Source organism: Sorex fumeus, unplaced genomic scaffold (assembly GCF_029834395.1).
Source record: "Sorex fumeus unplaced genomic scaffold, SorFum_2.1 ptg000040l, whole genome shotgun sequence".
Lineage (NCBI taxonomy): Eukaryota > Metazoa > Chordata > Mammalia > Eulipotyphla > Soricidae > Sorex > Sorex fumeus.
Genome location: NW_026606097.1, coordinates 2,757,612 through 2,773,311, shown reverse-complemented (window position 1 = coordinate 2,773,311; position 15,700 = coordinate 2,757,612).

Below are 15,700 nucleotides of genomic sequence, written 5' to 3'. Positions count from 1 at the left end.
ACATGATGGATATGTCGTTCCCAATGTTCTCCCTTCCGAAATCCAACATGCCATCTCGTCGGTAAAGAAACAAAAAGCACCTGGCCCAGACAAGATCAGACCTGAACACCTGAAGAACTTACCATCAGTACTCATCAATACATTAGCTCGACTCTTCACACGCTACCTGTCTGAATGCAAGGTTCCATCCCAATGGAAAACCAGCAAGACTGTACTACTATACAAGAAAGGAGACATCCACGACATTGGCAACTATCGCCCAATCTGCCTATTGTCTGTCATCTACAAACTATTCACTCGAGTCATCCTGAATAGGATTAGCAGAACACTAGATGAAGGACAACCATGTGAACAAGCTGGATTCCGAAAAGTACTCAGTACCATTGACCATATCCACACAATAACCAAGCTCATTGAGGTATCTCGGGAGTTCAAGATGCCGCTCTGTCTAACGTTCATTGATTTAAAGAAGGCCTTTGATTCTGTTGAGACGGAAGCGGTCATGGAAGCCCTAGCCAATCAGGGCGTACAAACTCAATACATCAGGATCCTTCGTGAGCTCTATTGCGGATTCACTACCAAGATCTCACCATTCTACAAAGAAGTAATCATCCATATCAAGAGAGGGGTTCGGCAGGGTGATACCATTTCACCAAAACTCTTCAGTGCCACCCTCGAGAACATCATGCGACGACTGGAATGGGAAAACATGGGAGTGAAGATAGATGGTCGGCAACTACACCACCTCCGCTTTGCTGATGACATCGTTCTAATAACACCAAACATCAGCCAAGCGGCACAAATGCTTGCGGACTTTGACCGTGAGTGTGGAAAGGTCGGACTACAGCTGAATCTTACGAAGACAATGTTTATGAGAAATAGCCATGTTCCTGACGCTCCATTCGCTCTCAACGGAACCACCATCTCCGAATGCAACAGTTATATATACTTAGGTCGAGAAATCAACATGATGAATGACCTGGCACCTGAGTTACGCAGGAGGAAGAGAGCGGCTTGGAATGCCTTCAAGAGCATTGAAGAAATAACTAAAAGGACAAAGAACCTCCAGCTACGAGCACATCTCTTTGATTCCACTATTCTTCCTGCATTAACATATGCCTCAGAGACCTGGACCCTACGAAAACAGGATGAGAACACTATTCGGGTCTCTCAAAGAGGAATCGAAAGAACTATGCTTGGAATATCACGATTCACTCAAATGAGAGATAGAATCCGAAGTTCTGATCTTCGTCAACGCTCAAGAATCAGGGACGCTGTCTCATTTGCCAAGACATCAAAAATCAGATGGGCTGGACACGTAATGAGGTTTACAGACAACCGCTGGACTAGAGCCATTACTGATTGGATTCCACGAGACATCAAAAGATCACGTGGACGCCCACCTACAAGATGGTCAGACTTCTTCTTCAAGACCCTAAATGATCGGTTTGAGGCTCTACATGTTCCTAAAACGAACAGATACCATTGGGCTACGCTAGCACGCAACCGGGATGAATGGAGACGTTACTGGCACCCGCTCGAATAAATCGATGAATAACGGGGATTAAGTGAATCACTTAAGTGATAAGTGATTGGGATCTTCACCTGGGGATGATCAAGGCTTCTCCCTGACTGTGTACTCAGAAATCACCTTTCGTGGTGCTTGAGCATCATATGGGATGGTAAGGATATAATGCATGTCCAGATCTGGCAAGACAAGCACTGTGCCCACTGTACTGGCACTCAAGGCTCGGCATAACATGCAATGTACTTAGCCTGCGTGAACTGATGCCTGAGTGCAGTAAACCCCAAAGCTTAACAAATCCAAAGATGGCCAAAGATGACCAAAGCCCCAAATTGGTTATAAAAATAAAGATAAAAGGATGCAGACAGACAGCACAGAAGGTCAGGCACTGGCCTTGCTCAAGATCAATAAAAGTTCGATCCTGACATTCAGTAGGGTCTCTCAAGTCATCTGCTTGATCCCTGACTGTATAGTTCAGAGGCACACCCTGAGTCCTGATGAACAGAGAACCCCTGGAAGTGACCACGAGCACTGAAATAGAGCAGCATCTTATGGGGTGAGGCCCTAAGAAATAAATGAATTGTGTTGGGCGCGATATTTCAGCAGGAAGCACACAGACACTGCACACACGTACAGGATTGGTCCCCAGCAGCACACAATGCCCCGAACCACAACCAGGATGAAGAACTGAATACTCAGTCAGAAATAATCCCTAAGTGTTTGTAAGTATAACCCCAAACCAAAGCAAAACAAAATAAAAGGGAATGCCTTGCCATAGAGGCAGGGTGGACTGGGGGGATGGGCGTGGAAGGGATACTGGGATTAGTGGTGTTCGGAGAATGGGCACTGGTGGAGGGATGTGTAATTGATCACTGTATTACTGAAACCCAAGCACAAAAATTTGTAAGTATACAAAAGTACCTCATGGTGTTTCACTAATAAAAATGAAAAAAAAATAAAACTAAACTAAACTAAATAAAAATAAACTGAAGTTGTGGGCCAGGTGCAATAGTACCAGGATTAAGACAGCAACCTTTTTGGCTGCCAAGCATGTTCAATCCTCAGCACCCCATGGCCCCTGAGCACCCCCAGGAGTGATCCCTCAGCACAGAGACAAGAATATTCAAGTTGTGCCCCAAATAAAAGCAAAACCAAAATACATAGAAATTATGTGTAGTACAAGAAATAATCAGAGAACTCAGCATTGGCAGGAACCAGGAACATTTTAGAGAGACCTGAGCAATGGTACAACATGTGGGGAGCTTTCTATGCACGGGGCTAACCTGGGTCGATCCCCAACACTCCAGATTCCTTAAAACCCACAAAGAATGATTCCTATGGATAGAGCTTAGAGTAAGCCCCGAGCATCGCCAGGTGAGCACCAACAAAAAATAACAGGGAAGAAACTAGAGGAACAGCTACTGCATGGCTGTCCTCACCAGGACATTCACAGCTACTGTTGGACACACAGTCATGGCCCGGCACAGGGAGCCCACACCAGTCTGTCCAGAGAAGGTCGGCCCCGCACTGCTCTCACCAATGGTCGACAGGTGCTCGTAGGTCTCCAGCATCATGTCCCTGTAGAGCTTTCTCTGAGAGGTATACAGGCATGTCCACTCCTCTGGGGTGAAGCTCACAGCCAAGTCGGAGAAGGTCACCGTGTCCTGAGCCGACATACAAAGAGGGGCAGGAGTTAGGGTCTGTCCCCACCATGTCCCCTGGGCTGTGAAGCCAGGACCCCCAGGCCCTAGAGGGGCTCAGGGTCTGTCCCCTTGGGAAGAACCAGTCGCCACCTGAACTCCTGTCAGATGGGTCCCAACTTCTCTCTAAGACAGCTGCGTCTATAAAAAGTGAGGATGCTCTACTAGAAGGTTCCTGAAGGTGGTGGTCTAGCTTCTGACCCCAGGAAATTCCACCACTGCTACTATGAGCACTGCAGAGAGTGCAGTGCTGAGCACACAATCAGTGGGACCCAAATGAGTGACCCTGCTTTCAGCTCAAAACACTAAACATACACTCCCTGCATCCCACAGCCCATGTTCTAGGGAGAAGGGGACACTCAATGTCCAGCCACCGACTGAAAGCTGTGCATGTACATATGTGCCTGTTGAACTCTGATCATGGTTCAGGGCCACTCCAAATGCCTCTCAAAGTGTCTTAAGCCCAACAGCTCTGATGGCCCCAAAGATCTTTTGCTCTGTCTCCCTAGGACCAGCACATGCCCAGAACCGCAAACCGAGGAGCCAATGAATGCTGGACTGTGTGATAGAGCAGGAGAAGCTCTCCAGAGCTAGAAGGACAAAACAGTGGAAACACATATCCCGGGGCCCGAGTTACTGTAGCTGCCAGGGCACAAACAGGTCTAGCGCACCCGGGGACCCATGATGCACATCAGGCACAGAGCCAAGAGGAAGCCCTGAGCATCTCCCCTGTGGCACAAAAATAAATATGAAAAGAAACAAAGCAGCATGACTGTGTAACAGGACAGTGGGATGGGGATAGTGGGTAGTGCTGGTGATCCCCACCATTCCATAGGGTCCCCTAAGCAGTGCCAGGTACAATGCCAGAGTGCAGAGCCAAGAGTATAATCCCCAGAATAACTGCGTGTGGCTCTGAAAACAAAACAAAATACCCAGACACCAGCCTTTGATGCCCAGCACCCCATATGGTCCCTGAGACATGTCAGCAGTCATCCCTGAGCACCAGTAATCTTTGAGCTGTTGTGATCCAAAAGGCAAATGCAATGAAACTAACACACGTGCCCTCAGACAGAAGAGAGCCGGGCGCTCCAACAAGGTGGCAGGATCTTTCCTGAAGCAAGTTAGAGACAGACAGCCCTGGAAGCCTGACGCTCCTGTCACAGCATCACCTCATTTTGTCACTCCTACCTGGCGTCGGTGTGTCCGATGTCACCTCACCATCTTCTCCTGCCTCTGTTTTTCCTGAGTATCAGAGACCTGGAGGAGAAGTCAGAATTGTGACCACTGGTCAGGAGCAAAATTACCAAGTTCTGACCAGCCACACCCTCGGGCACTGATTCACAGACCCGCTTGGGGGACACTGCCTAATGCTTCTGTCTCCCCAGGAGAAGCAAAATGGGTTGGCATCTGTGCTGCCTTTTGTGACACAAGTTCTGGGCTTGGCTACAAGTGAGAAAAGTCGGCCCTGCCTTGGTCTGGTGACTCCTCCCGGATCCCACAGAAGGTTCTCACAGGCCCAGCCAGGAAGGACTCTGAGGCCAGGAAATCCCATGCATCAGCACCCCCTTCTGGCCCCGTGAGAGAGCCACCATTTGGGCTATGATTGTATGGGGGAGCCCCTGTCTTCTTAAAAAAAAATGAAAAAACAGGAGCTGGAGTGGTCGAACAGTGGGTAGGGCAGTTTGCTTTGCAAAGTGGCCAACCTGGGTTTGATTCCCAGCATCCCTTAGCTTCCCCTGAGCACCACAGGAGTAATTCTTGAGACAGAACCAGGAGTAACCCCTTGCATCACCGGGTGTGAACCAAAAAGCAAATAAATAAAAATTTTTAAAAACTTTCTACAGGGGCTGTAGCAATAGCACAGTGGGTAGGGTGTTTGCCTTGCAAGCGGCCAACCCGGATTCAATTCCCAGCATCCCACATGGTCCCCCAAGCTCTGCCAGGAGTTATTCCTGAGTATAGAGCCAGTAGTAACCCCTGAGCATCGGCTGGGTGAGACCCAAAAAGCAAAATAAATAAATAAACAAACTTTTTACAGACATACACTTTTACCAGTAGTACATGAACACACACAAGCGCATGCACACACACACCCTTTACCCCCTGTACTCACCTCGATAACCAGCGGTCTGGGTAGGACTTTGCAACGTGATGTCAGGAGGCAGATATTCCTATTCCAACATACAGTAAACCTGTTAGGATGCTTGTGTTGCTGACACTAATCAATCCTCTGCATCCCCAAGGCCCCCAGAGCACTGCCAGGAATAATATCTGAGGCCAGAGCCAGAGTAAGCCCTCAGGGTATCTCCGGGAATGCAGAGCCCCCCATTCCCCACACCAAAAATAGCCCCAAAAGGAAATTATCATTGGCAAACCCAGACACCTGCAGATCCACCGGCCGGGCCTGACCTATGAGGGCAGCCGATGAAACAGCTGGACGGCAACAGGGTCTCTTGCCTTTAGGGGGGGCTGCAGCTCGGTGCCTCAAAGTGAATCTGGAGATTCTACAGCAGCGAAACTGGGGCAAGGACCCAACATGGGTCAGCTGGAAGGTTCGGGAAGGCTAAGGCCCCGCCCTCGGCAGCTCCTGCGCCCCAAGTCCCGCAGCCCCCGCGCTCAGCCCCGCGCCCACCCGCGGCTGCCCCAAAGCAGAGCTGAAGGCGACTGTGGCCACAGTAGCCCCTCAGGATCACGAACTCACACCCGGCGACCCCCGCATCTCACTACAGCCCCCTATGAACCTCCCAAAGCTCCAAGCCCCGCAGGACTCCATCATACCTCAGGAACCGCCTGGATATCGGGGAACACAAGAAAAACAAGCGTGAGAGGCCCCTTGAGCTGGCGTGGTTCGGCGGCTCACAGCGCGGAGACAAGGAGGCTCGGACGCTCACAGGAGGCCACCCCCGACCTGCAGCAAGACAAAATCGGCCTTCAGAGTCCCCTTTCTCACTGGGGCACTACTTGGTCCTTCACCCACGTGAACAAGGACTCTCTGACCCGTTTCCAGGAAGAGAAGCACCAGGAAGGCCCCGCTGTGATGTCACTTCCGGTGCTGCAAGCAGCCTTAAAAGGCCAGACACCAGATGTGTAGAGAAGTATTAACCCCACCCAGGTGAATCAGTGGCGGGAGCGGGATGGATTTGAATAAGGGAGTGGAGAGGCAGCTGCTAGAGTAGCTGGTCAGTGTGGGAGCTCGGAAAAGAAGTCCCCTGATGCTTTACTGGCCAGTCAAATATGGTCAATGCTCTCACATACAACGCCATCAGGAAAACTGCAGCAGGGTTGATCCTGGTAAAACAAGCAGTTAGGGAGTGGGTGGGGCACAGGAAAGTGAGTTTCTTAGGATTGTTAATTTTTTATGGGGGTTTTATGTGGGCCCATGAGGTTCTGAGGAACATTAGAAATGCCTAGAATTGAAGCTCATTTGCCACAATGAAGGCAAGTTTCCATTGTTTAAAAAATTTAAATAAAGGGCTGGAGAGATAGCACATCAGGCAGGGTTTTTGCCTTGCACGCGCCCGACCCGCATTCATTTCCCAGCATCCCATATGGTCCCCTGAGCACCGTAAGGAGTACTCCTGAGTGCAGAGCCAGGAGTAACCCCTGTGCATCACCGTGTGTGACACAAAAAGAAAAGAAAATTTTAAATAAAAATATTATGTTCTCTCTCTGAGCAAGTCAAGTTCTAACCCCCCTCTGTTTATTCTCTGGCTGAACTACTTCATAAAAGTTTCCTGTTATTGTGTACCCCACAACCTGACACCCTAAATTTTTGATGGTGTTCTCCTTCCATTCTGTAAGAATGAGGAATGTGGAAGCAAGATTCATCTCGGTACCCCACTAAGGTTCCATCTGAAGGAATCTGCCAACATCAGATTGAGGATGCTCTGATTTCTTTCCTTTTTTATGTTTTGGGAGTCACAGCTGATGTTGCTCAGGGGTGACAACTGGCTCTGTACTCAGGAATCACTCTTGGCATAATTGGGGGTTCTTGTGGGAAACCGGCAAAGGTACCCAAGTCTGCAGAACACAAGACAAGTGCCCTAAGGGCTCTGCTACTGCTGCATGCCCCAGGCTGCATGCTTAATCCTTAATTACACCACACCTAACACGGAAGTTAACCCAAGGGTGGAAATTTTTATGCTGTGGAACCACCCCACAGCGGCATCTTGTGGCGGTTAAGCGGAACTCCCATTGCCCGAGTTTCCCACCCTTAAGATTTCCAGCCATCATATTTGCTTCAATGCTGGGGCTCATTAAGAATCAAACACGCAGCCTGGGACCATAGTGGGATAACAGTGGGTAAGGCCTTGCATCGGTTTGGAGTTCTTGCACCCCATATAGACCCCTGCACGCCAATAGAAATATCTAACAATTGGCGGGACCAACCCCTGAGCATTACTGTGTGCCCCTCCCCCCGAAACAGATGCTTGCCGCCCTCCACAGCCCCACCCACACACTCTCTGACCCCACAAGAGTCTCTGGTTTCTTAATTAGGTGTCCAGAATTTGCTATTCCTAGTGGGGTTTGAAGCCACATAACAAAAGCATGATCTTCGTTCCCTCCCCACCCACGATACTGACTATCTGGGCAAGTGACACTGGGTTCTTTATTGGAGAGAGGGGTCGGTGGCCACACCAGACCTACTGCGGGCACTCGAGAACCCTACATAATGCTGGGAATTGACCTGTGTTGAGCACAAAGCATTGCATCCCCCCCATCTTCTATCTCGAAGAACCCCATCTGAAAGGTTTCCTCTCTTGGTCACCCCCATACCTCATCACCCTATATTTCAATAACAGTTATTTCTCTGTTCTGTGTGTAGCTGGTGAGGTCGAAGCAAGATTCAGTTCGTTGTAACTCCGGGCCTGAGGTGAAGAAATCCGCTGACAAAGAAACTGAGGTTATGGTTTTCGTTTGATAGATTATGGTTGCGGGCCACACCCGGCAATATTCTGGGGTGACTCCTGGATATTCTTTCCTTAATTACCCCTGTAGGTGTTCACGGAACTATAAGGGGGTGCCTGGGTTTGGACCCAGTTTAACTGCTGCAAGGGGAGCGCTTTTCTACCCACTTTCCTCCTGCTCTATTGCATGAGGCTTGATCATTAATCATTGAAGCAAAACCCAGCTCTGGAAATCTTCTCTGTAAACCCGGGTCGCACCTCATCCCCTCCGTCACCACAAGACGGCGCTATGGAGTATATTCGTCCCTGCCCAGGGTCCTTTCTCTCAGGAATGTCCACCCCTGGCCCTCTCCCCCTTCCAGAACCTACTGAAGCTCCCCAGGACTTTCCAAGCTCTCTGCAGAGAGACCCCTGATCCTTGCCCAACTCTGCAGCCTCCAACACTGCTACATCAGTGCCCTGGTTTTATTTGGGAGTGGCCAAAGCAGAACTAAAGCTGTGGGGAGGGCAAGGCTTTCTATGGTGTGGGGGATGGAACCCAGGTTGGCCAGGGGAAGCCAAGAGATTTCTCAGAGTTCTATCTCCTTTATCTGACCCTTTTTCCCATCATGGTCATCTTCACACATCTTCCCCCTCTATACAGTTTTTTGCTTTTTGTCATCACACGGGATGTTGCACAGGGGTTACTGCTGGCTCGATACTCAGGGATTACGTGTGGCGGTGCTCAGGTGACCATAGGGGATGCTGGCTATCAAACCCGTGTAGACCACGTGCAATGCAAACACCCAACCTGTTGCACATTTGGAAGGACCCCAAACATTCTCTTACTCACTGCCAGAGTTTTAGGGATTCCATAGATTTGAGATGTTCAAAACATTGTGCTTGTGGCACTTCTGTGGCAGCCACGAAGTACACTTTCTGTACTCCCCACTAAATTGGCCACACAAAAGAGGTTCTACTGAGAGGTCCTGTTCTGACACTGTAAATGTTTATTAGTCATTCAATATGAATTTGACCATGTTTCCAAAGATCAGAGGGAAACAAGGTCTTCCCACATTCTTTACATACATAAAGTTTTGTTGTGTAAGCCTTTTTTATGAGCAGTATCTGAGGATGTAGTAAGTGGGTGGAGATGTAAACAAAGGTCTCCCCGCATTCTGCACATGTATATAGTTTCTCCTCAGTGTGAATTCTCCTATGTACTGTAAGCTCTGCGGAACAAGTAAAGTCCTTCACACACTCCCGACATATATAAGGCTTCTCTCCAGAATGATTTTTCACGTGCAGAGTCAGGGCTTAGGATTGAATGAAGGCGTTACCAAACACCAACATTTATGAGGTTTCTTTCACTCTTAATTTCCCTATGTGTAATGAGGAGTGACAGGTACCGAAGAGGTTTCCCACAAACCTCACATATAACAAGCTTTTCTCCAGTATGTATTTTCTTGTTCTTAAAAAAGGCTTGAGGGGCTGGAGAGATAGCACAGTGGGTAGGGAGTTTGCCTTGCTTGAGTCCTACCTTCCCATATGGTCCCTTGAGTACCGCAGGAGTAATTCCTGAGTGCAGAGTCAGGAGTAACCGCTGTGCATTGCCAGGTGTGACCCAGAAAGCAAAATAAAATAAAATAAAATAAATAAAAATAAAAAATAAAAGGCTTGAGTAAGAAGCAAAGGGCTTCCCACTGTCCTTCCATGCATATGGTTTCTCTCCAGTATTAACTCTGCTATGTATAATAAGGTATTGGGATTGATGGAAGACCTTTCCACATTCTTGAAACGTATATGGTTTCTGTCCTGTGTGGATGTTCACATGGTCACAACAGGGTAGTGCTGGACGCAAAGTTTGTCCTTGCTGCTGACATTCCTGGGGATTCTGTCCACCTCTGTGGGTTTCGAAGGAGATCTCAAGGTGTCGAGGACCTGGGAAGGCTCCCCCCACATTCCTTACATTTGGACGGGTTTGTACCATGGTGACTTAGGAGACTGTTGGAGTGAAGGACTCTCTATAAACTGTGACCTCTCCCACCGTCCAGGGGCTTCTCCCCTGGGATGGTTTGTGTCCATGGACTGAGCACAACAGTCTCTGAGTAGCTTTTCCCAGGGGAAAGCTTCTTTGCAGCAAGGGCGCTCCCTTCCTTCTGGTCACCCAGAGAAGACATCCCACCTGTCTTGGCATCCACATGGGGCTGAGGATACAACTGGTTGCTCGAGATTCTGTCACAGTGTGCATGATCAGACAACCCACCCAAACTGGTTGCTTCTCTGAGCAACAGCAGAGAAAGCTTCCAATTAGTTTGCTGTGCCTGAGAGTCTCCTCGTCCAGAAAATTCACATCGGCGGGTTGGTTTCTAACATTTAACCCCCTTGATTGAAATTATGACATGAGACGGGATTTTCCAAGCAACGACTAATGTTTCAATAAGACGGACAAGCAAAAATTGACAGATGCGGGGTTACATAGGTAAAAGGTAAAGGTCCTCCCATTGATCATAGATTTGCTCGAGCAGGCCCAGTAACGTCTTCATTGGAGACTTTGGTGCGGGATTACAGAGCTATATAAAATTTTTGAACTCAATGAACAGACACAGTAAGTGGAAATAACTCCCTCTACAGAAAAATGAAGTACCAGTTTAGACTGAAAATAAAAGGGGCCTGAGACTGGGTTTGGTTCCAGCTCAGTGTGGAGCCCAGGATACATGTGCGAAGGCAAAGATGCATCCCCACACACCCGAGAGGGACACTGTGAAAACATCTCACCTGAAGTAGATTCCTCTCCAGGATCAATGAGTTTTTTGTTTCTTGTTCTGTTTACTTAGGTGGGGAGAAGGTCACACCGAGTACTGCTCATGGATTCCTGCTGCTGGGGCTCTGAGGGACATGTGGGGTGCTGGGAAGGAGGCCAGGTTTCCTTCCTGGTGCAAAGCAAGTACCCCTCCTAACGCAAAATCAATAGTGCTGCACCATCAGGTTCTTTTCAACAATCGCCACTTGTCTTTGCTGTATATCAGATCTAAAATCACAGTATTTCCCCTGTATTAAAAAGAGATTTCGGGGGGTCAGAGCCATACTACAGGTGTAGGGTGTTTGTCTTGTACGCGGCCGACCTGGGTTCAATCTCGGATATACCATATGGTCCCTTAAACATCGCTAAGAGTAATTACTGAGTGGAGAGCCCAGAGTAACTACTGAACATCGCTGGGTGTGACCCAAAAAGCAAAAAATAAATAAATACAAATAAGTGTTTTTTTTTAGGTTTTAGAATTACTGATTTTATGCAGCAATAGGGTCAGAATGAAAAGATATGTGTTGCGTGAAGTTAGCCAGAAAAAGAAACACAAACAAAATGATGCACCCATCTGTGGAATGCAGAACACTAGATGCAGAAATGTACTGAAAAGGGTGTGCTTAAATCATCCCTGATTCAGTGTTTAGAGACTGTTATAGTGCATAGGATCAGAGACATTCCATCGAGGCTGGTTGCTTCCGTGTAGAAGAACAGAGGAGGATTCCAATTATTTCTTGATTTCTTGAGTCTCCATGTCAAAAAAATGTCGAGCCCTGCAGGTTTGGTGTCTAACATTTCCACCAGGCAAATATAATTATCGAAACCTGTATGGCTTTTCTGGAATGACAATATGTTTTTTGGAAGAAGGACATGCAAAATTGACAGAAGTGTTGGTCATTAACTTGTGTCCATTTCTTTCTCAACTCAATGAAGAACACATTACGTAAAAATAATTCCTATACAGAAAATGGAAGCACCAGTTTCAAACAAATAAAAATAAACCAGAGTCTGGGTTCGGTTGTAACTCTGTATGGAGCTCGGGATGCATGTATGAAAGCAAGGCTGAATCCCCACAAAACTGAGAACACAGGGGCCATTGAAGACATCGAACTTAATTGAGTAATGTCAGTTAATGTTAATCAATGAGGTTTTGGGGAGTTTTTTGTATTTATTTGTTGGGGCAGTGTCACACAAAATAGTGCTTATAGATCACTCCTAGCGGGGCTGTGGGGACCATACTAGGTGCAGGGTATAGAACCTGGTTCCATCCCTGGACAAAGCAGTGCACTTCCCACTACACTACTATTAGGGCCAAAAAAACAGTTCTTTTCAACAATGTTCACCTGTGCTTACATTCTATAAAAAAAACCTCAGTATTATTTTGGTATTTAAAAAAACAGAATGTCTTTAAATCTTAAAACTACTGAGTTTATCACCCACTGAGGCTAAGAGCCTATTACTCTTGGCATAAGGCTGTGGATTTCCTCCCTGCGGTGACCGGAGTCTGGAGATCTGCTGACAGCAAAGGATGCCAGGTGACCCCATTCAAGCCACATGCTTGGTCCACTGAAAATCCCACTGGCATAATAATTTATTCTGAACATGCAAACCTTTCCAGCTCACTTGTAATCGATGATCCTGTTTTACTGCATCAAAATGTGGTAATACTGAATCCCACATTCGGGGTTTGATTTCTGAAATCAAACAAAACAGAATGTAAGAGTTACTCACTGGATAGTAGAATGAGGTCCAGCAGATAGCGGACATCTTGATAGTTCTCACAGTCCAAACAGGCCCACAGAAAAGGGTAGATCTTTTGGGTGATCACTGTGATGACCTAGACATTATCCAAACTAGCTTTTGGGTGTTGTATTTTGACCAGACCAGATACTGGGACCACATGAAATGCAGGGGATCAAAAATCAGTCAGCTGCCTAAAATGCAAGTGCGCTCCCTGCTATCCATGTCCTGATCCAAACTAATTTTGATATGGACTTATTCATTACTTTAAAACAAAGGCAAAAATATCACTAAAAGGATCACGAAAGAACAGGAGAGAGACCATGTGCTTAGCTTGAGGCAGACAGGCTCAGATCTCAGATCCCTGAACACCTCGGGTACAATTCCTGAGCGCACGGCCAGGAGTTATACCTGAGACCCACAAGGAGTCATGTATTACTATGGCTAGGCCCAAAACCTAAACGACGATAAACTTCTTAGGTACTCAAAAACATAATGATCCGAGGGCATAGATAAGCATGGTGTTAGAGAGGGCAGAGGGGTTCTGAGTGCTCCAGAAAAGGGTACCCGGAGTTGCAGGCTCCACAGCCACCCTGCTGAGGCACATAAAGGAAGACCGAAGGCTGAGATTCCTATGGACTATTCTACACACCTGACAGATAAGGAAGATTAACGACAAAGCCTGGAAATTAAAGCACAGATCATTCCATGATGGACAGTCCAGGGGGGAAGAAGGGGAGCACGAACTTGGCACAGATGCCTGGATCCAGGAGCTTGAAGCCCTACGGCCTCAAACAGCAGAGAGCCGGGCACTCAGACTCGGAGCCACATCCCACGTCTCCTTCCTGAAACAACCCAAGACCCGAGAAGCCTGTGCGCTCCTGTCACTGCACTGGGTCTTCTTGTCGTTCTCATGCCTGAGGATGGTGTGGCAGAGGGCACCTCACCACCTCCTGCCTTTGTTTTTCCTGTAGATCAGCAGGAGTCTCCATGGAAAGACCTGGGCCATGAGCAGCAGAGGAGCACAGCCAGCCCCGCCCCCCACCAGGAAGTCGCTGCATTGGAGCAAGAAATGAAGTGACTTGCCAGATACTTGGTCACTGGCTCACAGACCCATCCGCAGGGATACACTGCAAGATGCTCCTCCCTCTCCAGGGGACAGAGAAATGGGTTGTGACCAGGCTGCTTGTTGGGACAGGAGGGCTAGTCTCAGCCTACAGGGGAGGAAACTACAGCCCTGCCCGAGCCCCGGGAATCCACTCAGGGCCCTACAGGAACGTACCTAAGACCACGGACTAACTCTTAGGCCAGGAGCTCCCATGCAGAGATGGCCCCTGCAGGTCACAGTGACAACAGGCCCATTAGTGGCTCTGCGTGGGGGCAGTCACAGGGACTCAGGGTGGACAAACCTTCAGCTGCCCTCTTGTATAATGGGCGGGGTCATGGGCCTGGGAGCTTTCTTCCAGGGAACAAGGTCACTTCTGCACTCGGGTGAGTCCCAGGTGCCCCATGTCTGATCTGCTGGATCTAGGCCATCCTGGCTGTGATTTACTGTAATACCGAATTATCACATGAGCCTCCTCCAGCACTTGCTCCTGTTTTGCAGGAACAGCTCTGAAAACCATGTAAACAGTGTCTTGTATCACAAAATTATCCAAATATCCAGAGTGTTTACTATGAGCCATGATTTTACGTGTGTCTAACAACTGGAATTTCTGGAGTGGGTCTACTTTTTAATGTAGGAGTACTGCTATTTATTCAGTCACTGATTAGCTGATTGAATTGTGCATGAACTCCACCTTACTTTTTTCATTTTTTTACAATTTTATTTATTGAATCACCATGAGAAGTTACAAAGCTTTCGGGTTTAAGTCTCGGTCATACAATGAAACACCCGTACCTTCACCACTGCCCATTCTCCACCACCAAAAACCCCAGTATACCCCCATCCCACACCCTCCCACTACCTGTGGGGCAGATGATTTTCACATTACTCTACTTTGATCACATTCAATATTTCGACACCAGACCCCACATTATTATTTGAGATTTTACCCCAACACTCGCAATAGCACAGCGGTAGTGCATTTGCCTTGCACGCAGCCAACATGGCCGACCCGAGTTCGATTCCTCCGCCCCTCTCAGAGAGCCCGGCAAGCTACTGAGAGTATCTCGTCCGCACGGCAGAGCCTGGCAAGCTCCCCGTGACGTATTCAATAAGCCAGACACAGTAACAACAAAGTCTCCAATGGAGACGTTACTGGGCCCGCTCGAGCAAATCGACGATCAACGGGAGGGCCTTTACTTTACTTTACTTACCCCAACACTCAGATCTGCTGAAAAGGCAACAGTAGACAATTTGTGTTCTATTGCTGGTTATGAAAAACATATGATGTCGTGTGGCTGCAGTAAGGCCATGTGATTTTGAAATTCTAAAATTTTAACACTTAAATCTGGAGGGATTTCTGGCAAAAGCCACTGGGTTTCGAGATTTGCTCCTGAGTCTCTGGGATCATGGCCGTTGAGCAGCTTGATCAGGAGCCAGAAAGGCCATTTGTGGGTGATGACTTGGGGTCTTGTTGGGGTGGGGAGGACAAGCCCGGCTCCACCCCCATCCCCTGAGGCCCAACAAGTTTCCTCACTGGGGGCCCAAGCCTGACTGTCCAATGGCCGCTGGAGAATGACGGCTACCGAGCCGCCAGGAGGAAGCAGTTGGAAAGACAGCACCCTTTCCCCCCTGGGGTGGCCCAGCAACAGCAACCTACTGCGGGGTCTGGACACATTTCTGCAAAAAGCTGCTGGGTTTCAAGATTTGTTTCTGAGTATCTGGGATCATGGCCGTTAAGCAGCTTGATCAGGAGCCAGAAAGGCCGTTCGTGGATGATGACTTGGGGTCTCATTGGGGTGGGGAGGAGAGGCCCGTTTCCACCCCCATTCCGTGAGCCCCAAAATGCCTCATCACTGCGGGCCTAGACCTGACTGTCCAATGGCCTCTGGAGAATGACGGCCACTGAGCCGCCAGGGGGGAACAGGCAGAGGGACA